Source organism: Mugil cephalus, chromosome 11, assembly GCF_022458985.1.
Source record: "Mugil cephalus isolate CIBA_MC_2020 chromosome 11, CIBA_Mcephalus_1.1, whole genome shotgun sequence".
Lineage (NCBI taxonomy): Eukaryota > Metazoa > Chordata > Actinopteri > Mugiliformes > Mugilidae > Mugil > Mugil cephalus.
Window position 1 is genome coordinate 4,082,040 of NC_061780.1, and position 7,043 is coordinate 4,089,082.

The window sequence follows — 7,043 nt, forward strand, 5'->3', positions numbered from 1 at the left end:
ATCATATACACATCAAATATATATATTTTTTAATAATAAATACAACAATATGATGACAGCCCCAAAATTAAAAATACTTTAATATTTTCCTCTCTCATCTCCCATTCTCCTCCCTTTTTATTTCCTGTTTTTTCTCCTCATGTACACCGTGTTCCGCTCCTTCTGTGCCATGTTTCCTCTCATACAATAGAGCTTCCTTTCCGATTTAAAGATTTTTATTGACATTTCCATTTCAATTTGACCGCGTGCCCCAATAAAAGTTGAAAATCACGTAAGCAAATGCACCCAACGCCCGGGTCAGTGCTTTTTTTAGAAGGCCGACCTCTCTTATTTGTTTCCGGTGTCAGTCAGATTTCAGGCTGTCATCCTGGATCCTGTGGAACTCAGTGAGTCTCAGTGGCTCTGTGCAGACTTCCACGAGTTGTCAGTCTCAGTTTGAGTCAGATCAGATCTTTCCACACTCACAGCTGGAAGACATGCTCGATATAACCGTCTCAGGAGTAACATTTATTCCAAATGCAGAGTTCTTGTAAAGTTCGATCCCGAATCTCTGAAAACATATTTTTAGTAAGTGTAAATAACAAGATGACAAAATTTAGTCAGGGCCACAAAACTGATTTGATTAAATACCATGCTATATTTTACGGTCAAGGGTTGATGAATTCTGCTGAATGTTTTGAGATCCATATTGCAGTTTTATGACACCAATGCACCGATGCTCAGTGGGGATGGGGTTTGTAGAGCATGAAAGCATCCGAAACTGAGCTGCGAAACTGGGCTGGCAGTCTGTCATGTCTGGCAGTTTCATTTAAAATGCATCTCCGAGAGCACCAAAATAATGACCTGGTTCAGAAGCAGAGACAAAATAAACAAGTATTTTCCCTGCACTATTTCAAGTAAAGCTATTTTCTCAATCTATTGCAAAGTCACAATTTTGCTTTAATCTAAAACGACACATTAGTGTGAAGAAAAATGAAAGTTTATCATCAGGATGCCAACTTTGTAGTGAGACAGTTCGTGAAATTTCATCCCTGGTGGATGTTCCACAATCAACCGTAAGTGATATTACAGTGGAAAGAGGAAGTGTTTAGAAAGAACAGAAACTCAGCCACGAAGCTTCGTGTAATATCAGAGAGAGGTCAGTGACTGCTAAGGTGCATGGTGGCCAAAAGTCGCCAAAGCACAGCTGAAGAGTTCCAAACCTCCATTGGCTTTAATTAGCATACAGATGAAAACTTTGCAGATGGACCATCATGTAAATGGGTTTCCATGGCCAAGCAGCTGCATGCAAGCCTCTCATCACCAAGTCCAATGTCAAGCATCAGCACACTGACACTAGACTGTGGAAACATGCTCTGTGGAGGGATGAATCACCCTTCTCTGTGTGGCAGTCTGATGGCCTAGTCTGGGTTTGGCTGGTGTCTATACAACGTTTCCTACCTGACCACATTGTGCCATATGGGACATTTGTTGGAGGAGCGATAAATATGTAAGACTGTTTGTCAGGGTTCAGACTAAGCCCCTTATCTCCGGCAAAGGACAATCACAATGCTTCAGCATACCAAGACGTTTTGGCCGATGCTATGCTTCCAGCTTTGTGGCAACAGTTTGGTGAAAGCCCTTTTCTGTTCCAACATGGCTGCGACCCAATGCACAAAGCAAGGACTGTAAGGGTTTGAGAAAGTGAGGTGGTATGGAAGAACTTGACTGGCCCGCACAGATCTCAGTGCCTGACCTCATAAATACTCTACAGCAGGGGTCTTCAACGGACCCCCAAACTGATGGAGAAATTAAGTAGGGACCCCCTACTTTAAACTTGGCTTAGTGCTATTTAGAAATGTACATTATTATTATTGTGTTGCATTCAATATCAAGCTATGCCTTATGCCTTGATGAACAAAGGCTATGCTGCAGTCGCCTTTACAGAATAAATTAAGAATAAATTATAGTATGTAGTCTGTGGGTCAGTCTGCTGTTCACGTAGTGAAAATAATGTGTATATATATATATATATGTGTGTGTATATATATATATATGTCTAATCAACCAAAAAAATTATGATCCCTCTGCAGTACCTCCGCAGAGCCCCTAGGGGTTGCAGACCCCCTGTTGAAGACCTATGCTCTACAGAATGTATTCCTACATAAACACACCAAAGTCATCAATGCAAAAGGTGCACCTAATCCATATTTAATATGAATTTGAATACAATGTCAGTGCACTCCCTGCACTGCAAAAACAGATTCACTAGAAAGAGGCAAAATATTCATATATTCAGTCAAGTCATCTTGTATTTAGAAAAAAAAAAAATCTGCCATCGGGTTATGCTATTTTTGCTTGACAAAAATTCTTAAAATAAAAAAAAATAAAATAAGCACAAAGTTCTTGTCCCTGAACACAGTTTTTCTAGTTCGTCATTTCTCTAGCTCTTGCTTTCAGGACATGTCAAAATGTCCTTCAGTGTTTTTTGGGATTCAGTCAAGGACGGTTGATGTCTCAGGAGAAGGCAGTGGCTCAAACCCCTGACTTATAAACTCATTCACGCACACGCTCATACTGCTCTCAGAGCGTTAAAGTATTTTGTCACCTGTAGCCTGATCAGGCAGGTGTGTGACTGCCCCACTCTCTCTCCCCCTGAGGCCATTTGTTTCACTTTTGGGTCTGAGAGCAGCGCCAACATTTCCCCACCTCCTCCCACACAGGGACACCATTCTTCTTTTTTTTTCTGCTGATGAGCAACATTGACTAAACTGCTTCACACCTTGCCCTGGGCTCGGATCAGCACACACACACACTGTAATTACTTCAGACAAAAGCACCCCACAAAGTTGTGTGAGCCTGTGCTAAGTGCAGCATGTAGCCCGCAATGCTTTTGCTTCTCGGCAGTGGCTCATCTGGAGATGAGAACATTAACCTGTTATTATCCAAGATAGTCTTTATAAAAATAAGTTTAGACAAACTGAAACACAAAAACAAAATTAAACGCATTCTCAATCATCGTCCCCACACTCTGCTCTTGTGGGCTGAACACTTAAAAAAAGGCAGCATATGAGGTCAGTGAGGCTATTTAAGAGACAAACTGCCATGTGATTATGTTGTAAGCCATCGCATTCCCATTGTCTGACCCTCTGTGAGTCTTCTCTGCCAACATTGGTCAGAAATTGTGCAGTCCAAGTGATCAGACTGTGCCAGATTTGTGGGAGTTCTCTCCTCAAGATTACAGCTCACTGCTCTCGAGGTTATTGAGATCTGGAAATCAGGTTAGTCACTGATAAATATGCATAACAATATGGCCCTCGGGTCTTCTCATCTGCTGCTCGTTTTGTCTGTAAAACCTCAGATTAGAAGTTGGTCGCGGGGCATAGTTGCAGGTGAAATTATGGTATGGGCTGTAAAAGCAAACAGAGTCGCAGACATTTCTTGCATGAAAGCCCTCACAGAGAGACAGATAGACAGACGTGTCTGGTAGCGCTCAGGTATGACGAGGTTGCGGCAGGCGTCTCAACAAACGAGGTGACTCACACACTCCAGCAGCCGTCCCATCTGGAAACCAAGCTGCGGGAGCAAAAACATCGTCTGAGATCCTTACTGCAGCTTTCCAACAACTGCCACACCTGCTCGGAGCAAGAGGGAGGCAACTTCTTTTTGAAAAAACTTTCTGTGTCTCCTCCAGAGTAGTGGGTTTGGATTAAAAAGTCAAAGTTTGAGTTTTAGGATGTATGAAGACATGTATGGGAGGAATACAACAAACAAGAATCAAAACTGGTCTTCCAAGTTCTTCCAAAGTAATTTGGGGAAAACTTTATGAAGAGTGAATGCCCACAATGCATTTTTATGCCTTCTTTCTCTCATGACATTTCCATTTAGTTGTTAATCTCATGTCCGTTACGGTGCTGATAGCGACATTTTAAAATAATGTCCAATGATATTTCTGGTCGAGTGAACATGAACAACCAAAGCAGGCTGCATGTGATATATAATCAGAGGCTGCTCATTTCCTCTCTATTTCCTCATGTTTGCAGCAATTACGCTAATGTCCCACAAGTAATGCGGTAAAGTAATTTAACTGATTTGACATTTCAGAATCACTGCACAGAGGTCAATAACAGGCCTGCCTAACTTTACACTACACATCGTTTTGATTGTTTTATCAGCTTAAAGCAGCAGATCCCCCAAACAAACAATGTAGCCAAAGCAGTTTGCAGTGTTAATCTCCACTGTTTGCAGAATGTCTGCAGAGATAAGGAGTTGGCGACTTGATTTTTGAAGTAAGTCTGCCTTCTGTGCAGGGTTATTATGACCTCTATCTCTAGCCTGTAGCTTTGGCAATCCTCAAGCGATAACGCCAGGATGGCTGGGGAATAGGTCATTTTTAAAGAGTTAATACTGAAACTTTGACAGAAGCCGGAAGATAAACAAATTGACTATGCACATTCTAAGAACTTGAAGAGTCGAAATTGCTCATAGGACATCATAAAAGCAAAATCAGTCAGACCCCGAACTGAGAGACTAAGTAGAGACCCACTACCAAACATGTGTTCCATATTAAGCTCGGCCTAGACCTATTCATAAATATACATTATTATCATTTTGCACTCAATATTAAGCTATTTAAATAATACAGGTTCAAATGTCAAACATGTGCAACAGTAAGGTGGCTGTGCAACTGCCAGAAACCTACATATCTTTACCTTTAAACACAGCTAAATGTAGTAGGGACAGTGAATCACCAAAACATTTTGGCCTTAGTTGGCTGATGGGAGGGAGCTTCTTCTGCAGCGTGCCTCTGGATGTCACTTGGGGACTGAAACTGAGAGAGTCAGCGTGCAATATGCGGCCTCATCATTGGCTCAGCAGCGACAGGGGCGGGGCCTACTGTGTACAGGAGGCTTAGATTGACAGGTCTGGTGCTGCACTCTGTGTGAAAACATAAAACATCTTCATGCTCCCATGAGGTGGTCTCTCAGACGGACCGAAATAAAAGTTGTACTGCAAAAGTGCAATGGAAACACATTTTTGGCATTTCCCCGTCGCCAGCGTCACTGGAGATGATGCAGGGGGTCATGTGACCAGTCCATCTCCCTCACAGTGAAGTCTCGCGTGACAATACTTAAAGAGAATTATGGGGTGTCGCAAGACAAGATTTTGTGAGAGTTACAGCTCATTTGCGAAACATGTGCAAAGCGCAATTGTACTTTATTGACATTTCAGAAATATCACTCTATATTTCCATTACCAGATTTCGCAAAAATGGAATGGAAACACAGCTCGTGTTACCTTTTAAAGGTCTAATAAAGTTTTAAAGGAGGTAATGGAAAGGCTAAAATGAATTATTCTGCACTCCTCACTTCACATTAAGGAGGTTCTCACAGGATGTTTCATCTCTTTAATCTACAATCTTGAGCCTGTAATCTCGAGGCCCTTTAGAAATCAGGACCCCTTTGGAAAACAAACCTTCAGCCCCCTCTTTTTCCCAGCAGAGGGGTAATCTCTCCTACTAAGCCACCCCCCTGGCCACACTATAGCCCACCAATAACGCAAATACACACAGGCACAGGCACGCACACACACGTCCTGCCACCCATCTATCTGTATCTCTGCTGAAATCTGATCACACATCTCCAAATGTAGGTCTGTCTCTGTCTGCTGTAAATAGATTGATTTTTATTGACACTCTCTGACAAAAGCTCAACGCCTAAAAAGGATTGTCCTGTGACCACAAATCAATACACCGTGTGTGTGTGTTTTTATCCTCAGTTCACGTTTGTATTTGTTGGCTGTATTGATTAGTTCCACATATCATTGGCCCTGTACCAACAGGAGAGCTGAGCATGTAGAACATGAGCCCTGGCATTTCCATACATGACACAGAAAATATAACTGAGCAGCTGAGATGTTCCTGACCCTGAAATTATAGTTTGTGGAGTTATTTTTAAGAGGGCGATATGCCAGAGGGCTTCAGTTCATCCGTCATTCTGCTTTTGAAGGCTGGATTGTCACGTTGTTTTTATGGAGTCACTCACACAGTATAAGTTCTGCTTTGTGCGCTCTCTTCATATTGTGTATTGTTGCTGGCGGAATGCAAATCTATTCTTCAGCCCCGCACAGAGTCTCTGTTAGGCTCAAGTTACTGTTTCTACAGCTGTTTAGCTGTTGTTGTTCTTTGCTTTTGCTCCCGACCTGCAGCTACAACCTCTAAGCCTAAACACATACACACACACAAAAACACACACACACACAGGGCGCTGTGAGAACCAGCCGACTCCAGGAAGACAGCGAAGAAGGCATTCAAAAAATGTATCAGGGAAAGAAGACATTATTGAGGACGATGTGGCCAAAAATTGTCTTGTCTCTGCATTTTTATATTTTTTTAATTGATCCAAGTAAATTCTGTTTTCCAGACAGTGAATATTCATTATTACACAGGATAAGATATTACAATCCCTTATGCCAAGATCTGAAGCAAAACACATTTAGAAGCCCAGTCTAACTGAAAAACCAACCAGCAGGCTAGCAGTCAGCTACCAACTAGCAACCAACAAGAAGACACCAGCTAACTAGCCTAGCCAACAGCAGTAGGCCCATGTGATCTCATCCCATAGTGTGAATGGGAAATGCCAGCATTTCAACCACCCTGCCAGTAGAGGGGGTTTTTGGTAAGAAGTAATGGGATATGTGACTACATTTCAACCAATGTGCCATGATCTGAGGCAAAACACATTTAGAAATCCTGTCCAACTGAAAAAACAACCAGCAGGCTAGCAGTCAGCTAGCAGCTAGCAACCAACAAGAAGACACCGGCTAACTAGCCTAGCCAACGGCAGTAGAAACTTTAATTAATTTGGTTTTAGTCTTGTCTTCAAATATTAAACCTTGAAACCCAATTTACACTGTGGTTAATTTGCTGCACCCTAATTGACTAATTAAACCACAAGCACCTATGAGTCTAGATTAGGTGGTGTTCCTGAATTGAACATGCTGAACTGGGCTCCTGTGAGAGAGACGTTTGGCTGCCCAGTTTAGTGAGCCTGTGCACAAGAAGA